Raw genomic sequence first — 11,925 nt, forward strand, 5'->3', positions numbered from 1 at the left:
GAGAACATGTCCCAAAGTGCTTTACAGGCAACACACGTGCAGCATGTCCCTGCATGCTGATGTGACTTTACAGCTCCAACCTTGTACAGTAGATATGTGTGTGTCTACACAGATGGTGTGAAGCTCCACTGGTAGTTGATGTGTGGCCCTACAAGCAACAGTGTGTGAATATTTCAAACGGCATTGACCTTGAAGCAAACGTTAGCAACTGTGAGAGAAAGTATATCACATCGTGTAGCCTTTATATATCATATTTTGAAATAAATTCTACTTTCTTCTATTGCATCTTGTCTCCACAGCTGTGGCCAGATGCTTTCATGTGTCTGTCCACCTGTTTCTTGTCAACCCAGCATCTCAGGAAGTTTACAGTTTTGACACGCACACTGAGCTGGACTCAGTGTGCATGCTGGATAAATCAGGAGCCCCTGTAGAAAGAATTCTCACTCACATCTTGATTTGGTACCAATTTTACATCACATATCCCTCCTGACACAACCTTCCCAGGCTTGGGATCGGCACTAAGAATATGCTATCTTGCAACCTCTAAAGCTAATTCTGTGCTTCCTTCCAGTCTCCATCTGGGGATCTTAGGTAAATCTATTAAGCACTACACCACAGAGCTGCTAATGAACACAAAAATGTGAGATTCTGTGTGACTTTATGATTTTCTGCAAAAACATTTCCAGATCATAATTTAACACTAAGAAGGTACTTTGGTACACCATTGCTAAAAGTATTCACTCACCCATACAAATCATTGAATTCGGGTGTTCCAAACACCTGAATTCAATGCCCACGGATGTATAAAATCAAACACCTATCCAAGAACTTTTCCAAGTGTCCATGAATATTAAAGAGGTAAATATTACTTCTCAGTTGTAGTGAACTGATATAAGGAAATAAATTGTAGAAAACTAAACAGAAGAAAATAGAAGAGAAATAAGAATTTAACATAAACCAGTGACACACTCCAGGGCATGATCAACCCTGGCAGGGCCTCCTTGGATGAGGGTGTCTAGTGATAATGGTTGAAGCACCCGATGAATCCAAGGTCCACTACTCACGATGTGTCCCAAATTTTAATATGATAATCTAGATCACATCTCTAATCCCTAAACCTAACCAAGGAAGGTTAAAAAAAGGCAGATTAGCTTGGGATAAAAGACCGAAACACCCTGTGAAGGTGAGGCACACAACGATGTGTCCCGCTGGTAAGGTTTCTGGACAGCCATCCTTCAAGACTTTCTCCATTTGAAGCAATGCATTATCAGGGATTGTAACATGTAGTCCTTTTATTGAATCAAATTGATTGGGCTGGGGGGCGAGACACAAGGAGACACTGATGGTCTCCTTGTCCAACATCAGTGTCTGACCTCACAAATACACTTCTAGAAGAATGGTCAAAAATTCCCATAAACACAGTGACGCTAATGTAGCTACAAAGTGGGGACCAAAAATCCCCATGGATTAAGGATGGCACTCAAGTTCACATGTGTGAGGGTAGATGAGTGAATATTTTTGGCAGTATAGTGTATCTGCTAAAACTGTGCTAATAAAATACAGGGAGCCGTACTGAGTTTGTTTGTGCTCAGATGTGCACCAAGTCTAACATTCTCACAATTTTAGAGCACCATCGTCAAAATAATTAAAAACTTTATTTAATGATTGTTGGTATTAAATTTCATGGCAGTTCAGTCTGTTGTCTTATTGGTGAGGGTCAGGCACCACAAAGTGATCAGGATCCATCATGCTCGCATTAGGAGCATCTGTTTAATGTAAGTTGGAAAATTTAAGTTAAGCACCAAACATGCATACAATTTGACAAAAAAGACGCGAGTTTAAAAGTACTTAAATTAACATTTTTTCATAACAAAAAAACTAAATAAAAATGATATCTAGCCAGTCCAGTAGAACAAAAAATAAATAAATAAACTAGATAAGTAAATTCCAGTGTGAAACTTGCTGGCGTCATATTGCTTTCATCCTAGCACAAAGAGTGATATTACTGTGCATTTATGATAACCCCTGAGCCTCATTAGCCTAAACCAGACCTGGTCCATACAGCTCTGTCCATACATAACACTCATTACTCTGTATGTGCATTTGGTGTGTCTATATCTGCTCATGTGTGGACACTCGGGACTGACCCCTTGTGCTGCTCACACATGACCTCTCATCGTCTTGGTCCCTTCTTCCCATTGGTCCCAACCTCTGCTGACCTCACTTCTGTTACCATGGGCACCAGAGGAATAAGGAAGTATCCCACTGAGTGCTGTGGCTCTCTGAGCAGGCTCAGATAGTTTCTCTCTCTGGGTTTGTTGGCATTTACATGCTCATTAAGCTGGAAAGTTTTGACAGTAATGATGGTAATGGGGTTTTGTTTTGTGCAGTTTTTATAGATTTTGAAAATTTCCAATTTGACGGCTGTACACACCGTTCATAGCAAAGGGTGAAACAGTATAAGCTCTCCAGGGAAAGATTTTATATATATTATGCCATAATGTTGAAAATTGAAACTTTTGGATAATTCTGCTGACTATTACTTGCAAATTTGTTGCCCTCTACATGCACAGAAATTCTCATTAAATCAAAAATCACATTAAGTACTGTAGAGCCTTATGAACTTGCAACAAAAATTCTAAAAATTCCTTCAGTGCTAACAGTTCAGTTGAGTCTGGATCATGATTTACAAACAAAATAACATGGGCACTCAGCAACCTTACTTTTATAAATGAATACAATCAGGATATGAGTTGGGAACCTGCTGAGTTGAGTACCCTTCTGAAAAACCCAGATGACTTGCAGTCATTGCTGCAGAGTGATCGCAACATGTTGGTAATCTATCTGCATTTATTAGCGGGCAATCTGTCTGAGTGCATGCAGTCACTTTGAATCAGACCACAACTATTTGGAGGCAGACTGGCTCCCAACAGGTGACCTGTGCAATCACCTTGAGATCAAAATTGGTTAATGTAGTCACCCGGTAGCCACCGAATTTTCCAAGTTGTAAGGAGGTTGCCGTTCTATATTTATTAGTGTGACTGAGCCTTTAAGTTGTGTTTTACAATTACACTGCTTTGAAAATAAAAGTATATCCTCAGTACTTTACCTAACCAACAAATATTTGGATTGTTGGAAGAAACTGGAGTGAAACCATTTGGCATTTTGGAAAAGAAATAGCTGTCACAATACGGTAGCTGTATCTTTGCTGTACTGAGAAAGTATATTATCAGTTTCAGACTCATTTTAGTTGATCTGAGGACACGCAGCAGTATATTTCCAACAGTCTAATTGGATAAAATCACCTGGACAGACTCTGGATTTGGGATGAAGACTTAATAATTTCCACAATGTTGGGAAATGTAGCGTTTAAGCCGAAACCACACAAACAGAAATACATTTACATTATGTGACCTGTGGTAGGTACCTATTTAAAATAGGACAGAGCCGTAGGCGCACAGTCAGTTAAGAAGAGTTTAATCTTTAATACAAAATAAAAGTAACAGTGTAACAGCGGCACCTAAAAACAATTAAAAAGCTTTACCTTATTAAAAACGATAAAACTGTATGATTGCCCGTGAGACAGGACAAGCGCTGCGGGGAACCGTTTGAGAACAAATCGACATAGCACACAGGTTAAAAAGGGACGGCAACTCACACATGACCCCAAATGGGCAAAACACTATAGAAACAAAACAAAATCTTCAGTGCCGTCTTCACTCAGGCCCACCGCTGTGCATGCAAAAGCGGCAAAACAAAAAAAAGGATTTGTTTTCCCTGCAGCACCTTCACCGTTCGCGACAATATATAAAAAAAGGGTTAAAATACTAAAAGAATCAATATCTGTGGTGCCTACTGATACAGAAAAAATTAAAACAAAAAAACAAAACAATCGACAGCCGCAGCAGTCAGTCTGTCGACTCACACCAGTTTAAAACAAATTAAAACACACTGATGTGTCGGGTCCTTTGCCCGCAGCCAGAAATCCACCTGGCAAAGCAGCAGCTCGGTACTCTGTGAATAAAAGGCAGGAGATCACTTAGCTGGACAGTAAAACACAGGAATATTCCTCAACTGAATTGGTTTTGTTACCTGTCCACAAGTTCGTGTCACACCCTAATAAATGTGGGTCAGTGGCGATGAAGTCCACTATACCGTTCTCACGGGAGCAATGTTTCCCACCTACAAGGGTGCAAATAACTGTAAACCTCTGCCAACAGCCAGAGCTCAAGTGGTACATTTTTGTGTAACCTACCGTTCTAACAGAAGTTTAGAGGAGGACCCGTATCAGACTTTCATAGACAGAAGTTAAGAAACACCAACTTGCCCAACTTCTACCAAGCACTCGCAGCTTCAGGTTTGCAGAGGAATACCCAATTGCCCACACCTGTGCTTATGAAAGGACCAAAGACCAGCTCCGCCCACCAGGGGCGGTCCCAAGTCTCCAGGTCTCACCTGTCACATTCTCCCCCCTAGTTTTTGCATTGGCAACCTGACAATGAAACTTTAAAGCCACTGTCTGTAAAAAGCTGTAACTGAATGTACACTAGGTGGCCTGGCTTCAGCTGATTGGGGCAGATGGTGTGGTTTGGAATGGTGGCCAGCTGTTGAGCGTGTCGTTCTTCTAACTGTACCACTTTCAGCTAATGGAGTGGGGACACTACACTGTAGAGTCAGGGTACCAGGCTCAGTCCCTCTGGACTGCGGCCTCATTACTATAGCCAGGTCCTCTGGGGGTTGTTGGGGACAAGGTGCAGAATCCGTTCGTACACTTTGGGGGTCACCTCTTGGGGACTCCCTTCGTTGCCACACATAAAAGTCTCCCTCATCCTCAGACAGGGGTAACCGGTCAGGTGAACTTCTAGGGTTAGGAGTTTGCTGGAGCTCTGCCCTTATTTTCTCACAAATATCAGCAGGGATCGGCTTAATCAATTGTCTATTAACCTGTCTTTTCTGTTCTGGATCATGGAGTGGGGCCACTGTATACACAGGACCAGCGCCAGCAGGGGCACGGACAATACAATATGGTGTAGCGCCCCAAAAATCTTGGATTTTATTCCGGCCCCGAATGCTATGATCTCTCAAATACACTAACTGATGCAATGGCAAGGGGTCAGAAGCTGGGACAGGTTGACGATCTGCATGCAGTGTCGCTGCTGCTTTGGTGCGGTTACTCACACCTTTATAAGCTACATCTAGACGTTTCTGATGCTCTTGGACCCAAGTGTGCACCGGGCCTTGGGTGGGTTCCTCCACTCTGCCTAACAGGAAGTCGATTGGGAGCTGGGGCTCTTGGCCAAACATAAGAAAATAGGGTGACTCACCCGTAGTTTGATGGATTGTGGTATTGTAAGCAAAGGTGAGCTGCTGTAAATACATGGGCCAATGACGCTTTTGCTCAGGGGGCAGGGTTCTCAACAGATCATGCAGAGTCCGATTAAAACGCTCACACTGGCCATTACCTTGTGGGTGGTAAGGAGTGGTGCGAGTCTTTTCCACACCATATAACTGGCACAGCTGCTGAACTACTGCTCCTTCAAAACTCCTCCCCTGATCAGAGTGGATCCTAGAGGGAACACCAAAGCGATAAAACCACTCATAAACCAAAACACTGGCCACAGTAGTTGCCTTTTGATCCTTAGTACAAATGGCCTGAGTGAACTTTGAAAACACATCAGTCAGAATCAATACATTTTCACGGCCATCAACGGAGGGTTCAAGGCATGAGAAATCAATTGCCAGAATCTGATTGGGCCTCGCAGCCATGAGGTGACCCATGGTTGTTTTAGGTTTCGGGTAAACTGCTTTAGCCTGTGCACAACGTTCACATTGCTGACAGTAATCCTGAACCTCCTTAAACATACCTGGCCAATAACACCTCTTGCGTATCAAGTCTGCAGTCCTGTCTATTCCCTGGTGACCATGGTCATTATGCAAGCCATGTAAAACTTCATTCTTGAGACTCTGAGGGACCACTAATTGGCACACTGGTTCCCCCCCATCTGGCTGAAAAATCAGCCGATAAAGGACGCCCTCCTTTTCTACCAGTTTCCTCCACTGGCGCAACATTTCCAGCACTGCTGCTGGCAAATCTCTCCTCTCCTGGCGAGTAGGGCCAGTTCCTCTGCGCCAAAACTTCAAAAAGCCACTAATCGTGGGGTCCTCCCTCTGCAAAGTAGCAAGGTCTGCAAGTGAATGAGAGGGTAAACCCGAAATCATAGATTGGATTACTTGCTGGGGTGGTAAAACTGTTTGGACTAAAGAGTCTGGAAGGGAAGTACCAGGAAGCAGTGTTTCTAAAGATACAGTTTGATCGGATGGCTGACACTGTCGGGACAAAGCATCTGCATTGCCATTTGTACGACCCGGACGATACTTAATTGAAAAATCAAAAGAGAGCTGAGCAGCCCAGCGCTGTTCCAAAGCTCCAAGCTTTGCTGTAGTCAGATGGCTCAAGGGGTTGTTGTCTGTATAGACAACACACTTGTTACCCAGCAAATATTCTCAAAATTTTTCAGTCATAGCCCATTTCAAGGCTAGGAATTCAAGTTTCATGGAGCTGTAATTGGACATGTTACGTTCTGTGGGCTTTAGCCCTCGACTAGCATAAGCTATAGGACGCACCTTGCCATCAGCTTGCTGTTGCGAAAGCACTGCCCCCAGACCCCAGAGGCTGGCATCAACCTCCAAGATAAAAGGTTGTGAAAAATTAGCATAAGCCAATACGGGGGAATGCACCAACCGAGCTTTCAACTCTTGAAAGCTATTTTCACACTGCTCTGTCCAAACGTCCTGCAGTGTACGCTTGGAGGGGCGTTTGTGCTTAGTCCCAGCCAGCTCGGCCACCAACTGGTGAAGCGGAGCGGCTAGGGATGCAAAACCTGGAACAAAGCGGCGATAGTAACTAGCAAACCCTAAAAATGACCTCAATTCAGCAACAGAGCTAGGAGTTTGCCAATTAGACACAGCAGATATTTTATCTGGGTCTGTGGCTACCCCATCCTTGGAGATCACATGCCCAAGGTACTTTACCTCCGTCTGCAGAAAACAGCATTTTTCCAACTTGGCCTTCAAGTTTTGTACCCGCAAGGTCTCCAGTACTGCTCCTAGGCGCTGAATATGCTCGTCTACTGTAGTAGAGAAGACAATCACATCATCCAGATACAACAACAAAGACTGGTGATTCTGGGAACCAAACATTCGCTCCATCAATCTCTGAAAGGTGCTTGGTGCATTACAGAGGCCAAATGGCATGCGGTTGAACTCAAATAACCCAAAAGGAGTGCAGAAAGCAGTTTTCTTTTTGTCTGGCTCAGCAACAGGGACCTGATTGTAGCCACTAGCCAAGTCCAAGGTAGAGAACCAACATGCACCTGACAACACGTCCAAGGACTCCTCAATTCGGGGCAAGGGAAAAGCATCCTTCCTAGTCCTTGAGTTCAGCAGACGGTAATCCACACAAAGCCTGATACTGGAGTCCTTCTTTTGTACTACCACGATTGGGGATGCAAAAGGGCTACAACTTTCTCTGATCACCTGACTCTCCAACAGGTGTTGAATATGGGCCTTAATGCTCTCATACTCTGAAGGTGGAATCCGTCGATACCGCTGGCGGACCAGAGTCTCATCTAAAAGTGGGATCTCATGAGTCATTAAATTGGTACACCCTAAATCACCATCATGAGAAGAAAAAACAGATTGGTAGTCACGCAAAAGGGCTCTTACCCTGTCCTGATCCTGTACAGTGAGGGCTGAGAGATCAATTGCATCAATTGCAGTTTTCAGAGGGTTGGGTTCCACACTCTGAGTTGCCATGGTAACACATTTTTCCTCTCCCAAATCTTCCAAGAGCCTGGTCGAGCCATCCGATTGGCTGACAATTTCAACTTGGCACAAGGTGCCAAGCTGACTGCGAGGTGGCAAAATGGCCTCAGTTAATCCCACATTGGTAACTGGGATAAATGCAGTGCCACTGACCACTTGGACCAAAGCTGGAGAAGAAAGGAGACCATGAGGCAAACCAGCATCTAATGGTTCAAAAAGCGCGGTTCCAGTGTGTGCTGAAGGGGCTTTCCGACATGTAGTTGGTACAAACTTCATTGTGCCTGCGGGGATGCAAATTTTCCTTCTACCCTTAACTCTCACTGGGCCACTAACCTGTGCTTCGGGCTGTAGCTGCGCTGTATGGCAACGCTGCAAAGCCTGCTGCCACGGATCCTCCTGCACTAAAGGAAGGTCAAAAAGAGCAGAGCCATGTTCCAAAAACAGCTCCCTATAACACTCACGGATCACATTCATGCCGAGTACTCCACATATTTCTGAGTTGGGGCTGGGCTCCAAAGGATCTCTAACAACTAACACACCACGTTTCGGTATTTGCCTCCCTAACACCTGGCAATCAAGCTCCAGGTAACCAACATAGGGAATATCTAGCCCATTAGATGCCCGTAACCGCAGCCAATGGCATGCTTTCAGTTTCTCTGGACCCCAGTTCTTAAAATGTTTGGCAAAAAAAACTCTCCGTGATTGTAGTGACCATGGACCCAGTGTCTAATAAACAGGAGACATCTACCCCTCCCATATTAATGGTAACCTTTGGACAGGAGCCTACCAACTTGGGTGGGGGACCAGACATTTGAGCATTACAACTGTTGGAGCCAGTTATGTCCCCATCTGATATGTGGCTCAGCATAACAGAGGGTGCTAGTTTTCCGTCTGCATGGAAAACATGCCCTGACCAGATGAGCTCCTGCTAGGGGCTGTAGATTCAAACGCTACTACCCTCTCATTATCACAGTCTTTAGCAAAATGGCCAGGTTTCTGACACAGTCTGCAAATAACCTGCCTTCCTCTCTGCGTGAACCTAGGCTTACTTGATGTATGGCCAACTCTCAACTCATGTGTAAGCTGATCAATCTGGGCCTGCTGCCATTTTAACATTTCCTTAACCTCTGCTAATTCTGACCCAATAGCATCCCTTGGCACCCTTGTTTGTCCTGTATGCTGAATGCTGTAGACTGCTGGGACAGAATAAGTCCTGAACCGGCCGGGTTCTACTCCTACTCTGCCTTCCCGCTCCCACCTGAGGGCTTCATCTCTTAAAGTATGGAGGTCATAATCTGGATGTTCGCGAACAATCCTTTTAAGCTTGCGGCTCAAATTTCCATCCCGGACACCCTCTACAAACTGATCAGAAAGCAGTCTAGCAGCCTCAGGAATTCGCCTCTCTGGACCACTTTGAATCATTTTGTCCATGAGAGAAAACAATGCATGGGAGAATTCCCTCAGTGACTCTCCTTCTTGCTGCCTTCTTGCATAAAAAGCTTCCTTAACAGCAATAAAGGACATGGGGCAACCATACTGGCTAAGGAGAATATCAAAAATGCGGTCTGGATCTTCTCTTACTTGCTGGGACCTATATTTTATTTCCTCACGAGCATCACCAGTCAAATGATCATAGATATAATGGGCTCTATCAACAGGGGCAAGTCTACGAGTGCGCATCACAGATTTTATTTCCTCCACCCAACTTTGGACACTAATTTCCCCAGTTCCACTAAACAGGGGGCACGACCTCTCTCTAGGGATATAAACTAACCTCTCTCGGGGAGAGCCCTCCATAGGGGTGGAGTCATGAGGTCTACAGGGGCTAGAAATGCCTGATTGGGACTCCATAATAATAAAATAAAAACCCTCAACAGTAAGTGTGCCTACTGTGTTTAAATGCAGATTACACTTTGTTACCACCAGGAATTACCAGCTGCTGCTTTGCCTAAAAAAATAAATAAATACAAATATAAAACAGTTTAAAACACACACACCCATAAAAATTAAAAAAAAGAATTTTACACAAACCAACTGACTAATCGCTGTGCACACCTAGAGGCTCGTCCTGTCCGACAACGCCAGTTTGTGACCTGTGGTAGGTACCTATTTAAAATAGGACAGAGCTGTAGGCGCACAGTCAGTTAAGAAGAGTTTAATCTTTAATACAAAATAAAAGTAACAGTGTAACAGCGGCACCTAAAAACAATTAAAAAGCTTTACCTTATTAAAAACGATAAAACTGTATGATTGCCCGTGAGACAGGACAAGCGCTGAGGGGAACCGTTTAAGAACAAATCGACATAGCACACAGGTTAAAAAGGGACGGCAACTCACACATGACCCCAAATGGGCAAAACACTATAGAAACAAAACAAAATCTTCAGTGCCGTCTTCACTCAGGCCCACCGCTGTGCATGCAAAAGCGGCAAGACAAAAAAAGGATTTGTTTTCCCTGCAGCACCTTCACCGTTCGCGACAATATATAAAAAAAGGGTTAAAATACTAAAAGAATCAATATCTGTGGTGCCTACTGATACAGAAAAAATTAAAACAAAAAAACAAAACAATCGACAGCCGCAGCAGTCAGTCTGTCGACTCACACCAGTTTAAAACAAATTAAAACACACTGATGTGTCGGGTCCTTTGCCCGCAGCCAGAAATCCACCTGGCAAAGCAGCAGCTCGGTACTCTGTGAATAAAAGGCAGGAGATCACTTAGCTGGACAGTAAAACACAGGAATATTCCTCAACTGAATTGGTTTTGTTACCTGTCCACAAGTTCGTGTCACACCCTAATAAATGTGGGTCAGTGGCGATGAAGTCCACTATACCGTTCTCACGGGAGCAATGTTTCCCACCTACAAGGGTGCAAATAACTGTAAACCTCTGCCAACAGCCAGAGCTCAAGTGGTACATTTTTGTGTAACCTACCGTTCTAACAGAAGTTTAGGGGAGGACCTGTATCAGACTTTCATAGACAGAAGTTAAGAAACACCAACTTGCCCAACTTGCACCAAGCACTCGCAGCTTCAGGTTTGCAGAGGAATACCCAATTGCCCACACCTGCGCAAAGACCAGCTCCGCCCACCAGGGGCGGTCCCAAGTCTCCAGGTCTCACCTGTCACAATTAGAAAATATGACCCATTATTTATGAAAATAGCAAATAATGTATTGACTGCATAAACTATAGTGTGTTCCTGGTAATGAAAAAACGGGTCTGCCAGTAGAACAGTGTGGCTCACTTTTGTTTTTGGCCAACCGTGGCCCTTAGGTGGATTATGGAATTTTTTTATATGCATATAATAATTTTCAGCACAAGCAATTTAGCAATTGTTTTTATTTTTCATCTTATTTGCTGACAACTACAGAAATGATAAAATATTATCTTCTAACAGCAAGTCTGGTTGTAGTCCATATCTGTGCTGCTTTCCCAATAGTGTGAAAAATACAAGGTTCTTGTCAGTGCCCATCCCGAGGGTTCAAAATAATTAGTGTGTAAAAGTTGTTTTCCAGCTGGTTTGATGGGGTTTCACAGCAGCTGCTCTTTGATAACTGATTTCACAGTTTGGCATTTGGTTAAAAGTTTCTTCCCTTTTCTCCGCTGACTAATTTAAGATGTGTCATAACTAAGTCGTGATGTCTTGTTAATCTTTCAAACTAGCTCTCAGTGGCCTGAGTGTGCTCGGTCCCCATCCATTATATCAACCACACATAATCTAATTTACACACACTCACACAGTGCAGAGAAGGGGCTAACAACAGACAGCAAGTAAATTTTACGCTCGAATTGGATCTGTCTGTGTCAAGAGTGTGCCTGCCGCAGAGAAGCGCATCTTCAGAGGCAGTGAAACAAGTTTTATGGCGGGAACGGATCAATCTGTCTTAAGTTACAGGGATCTATCTCATGTCCTTCATTTAAAAATGCCTGGCAGAAAAAAAAATGTGTAGAGCTGGCAAATGTCAACAAGCGTTCAGTGTGTGCTGGTGCGGGTGTTAGTGGGTGTACTTCTACTGTAGTGAGGACCGACTGTGTGACTGAGTGTGCGTCTTGTCCTGTGTGTATGTGCATGCAAGTGTGGGTGTGTGTGAGAAATATGAA

The 11,925-nt window shown here is 44.0% G+C and overlaps 2 long non-coding RNA genes across 2 annotated transcripts; both read right to left on the reverse strand.

The window, feature by feature from the left end:
* Positions 1-3,771: 3,771 nt before the first annotated feature.
* Positions 3,772-4,389, reverse strand: LOC146362982 (uncharacterized). Its single transcript, XR_014799246.1, has 3 exons — positions 4,256-4,389; positions 4,093-4,182; positions 3,772-4,014 (listed from the first exon to the last, which is right to left on the reverse strand). It is a non-coding gene; the product is annotated as an uncharacterized LOC146362982 (long non-coding RNA).
* A 3,214-nt stretch (positions 4,390-7,603) lies between these two features.
* LOC146362983 (uncharacterized) lies at positions 7,604-10,869 on the reverse strand. The gene is made up of 3 exons (XR_014799247.1): positions 10,758-10,869; positions 10,595-10,684; positions 7,604-10,516 (listed from the first exon to the last, which is right to left on the reverse strand). It is a non-coding gene; the product is annotated as an uncharacterized LOC146362983 (long non-coding RNA).
* Between the last annotated feature and the right edge of the window lie 1,056 nt (positions 10,870-11,925).

The sequence above is a fragment of the Perissodus microlepis genome, chromosome 22 (assembly GCF_051167445.1).
Source record: "Perissodus microlepis isolate ML-2025 ecotype Zambia chromosome 22, ASM5116744v1, whole genome shotgun sequence".
In the NCBI taxonomy this organism is placed as follows: domain Eukaryota; kingdom Metazoa; phylum Chordata; class Actinopteri; order Cichliformes; family Cichlidae; genus Perissodus; species Perissodus microlepis.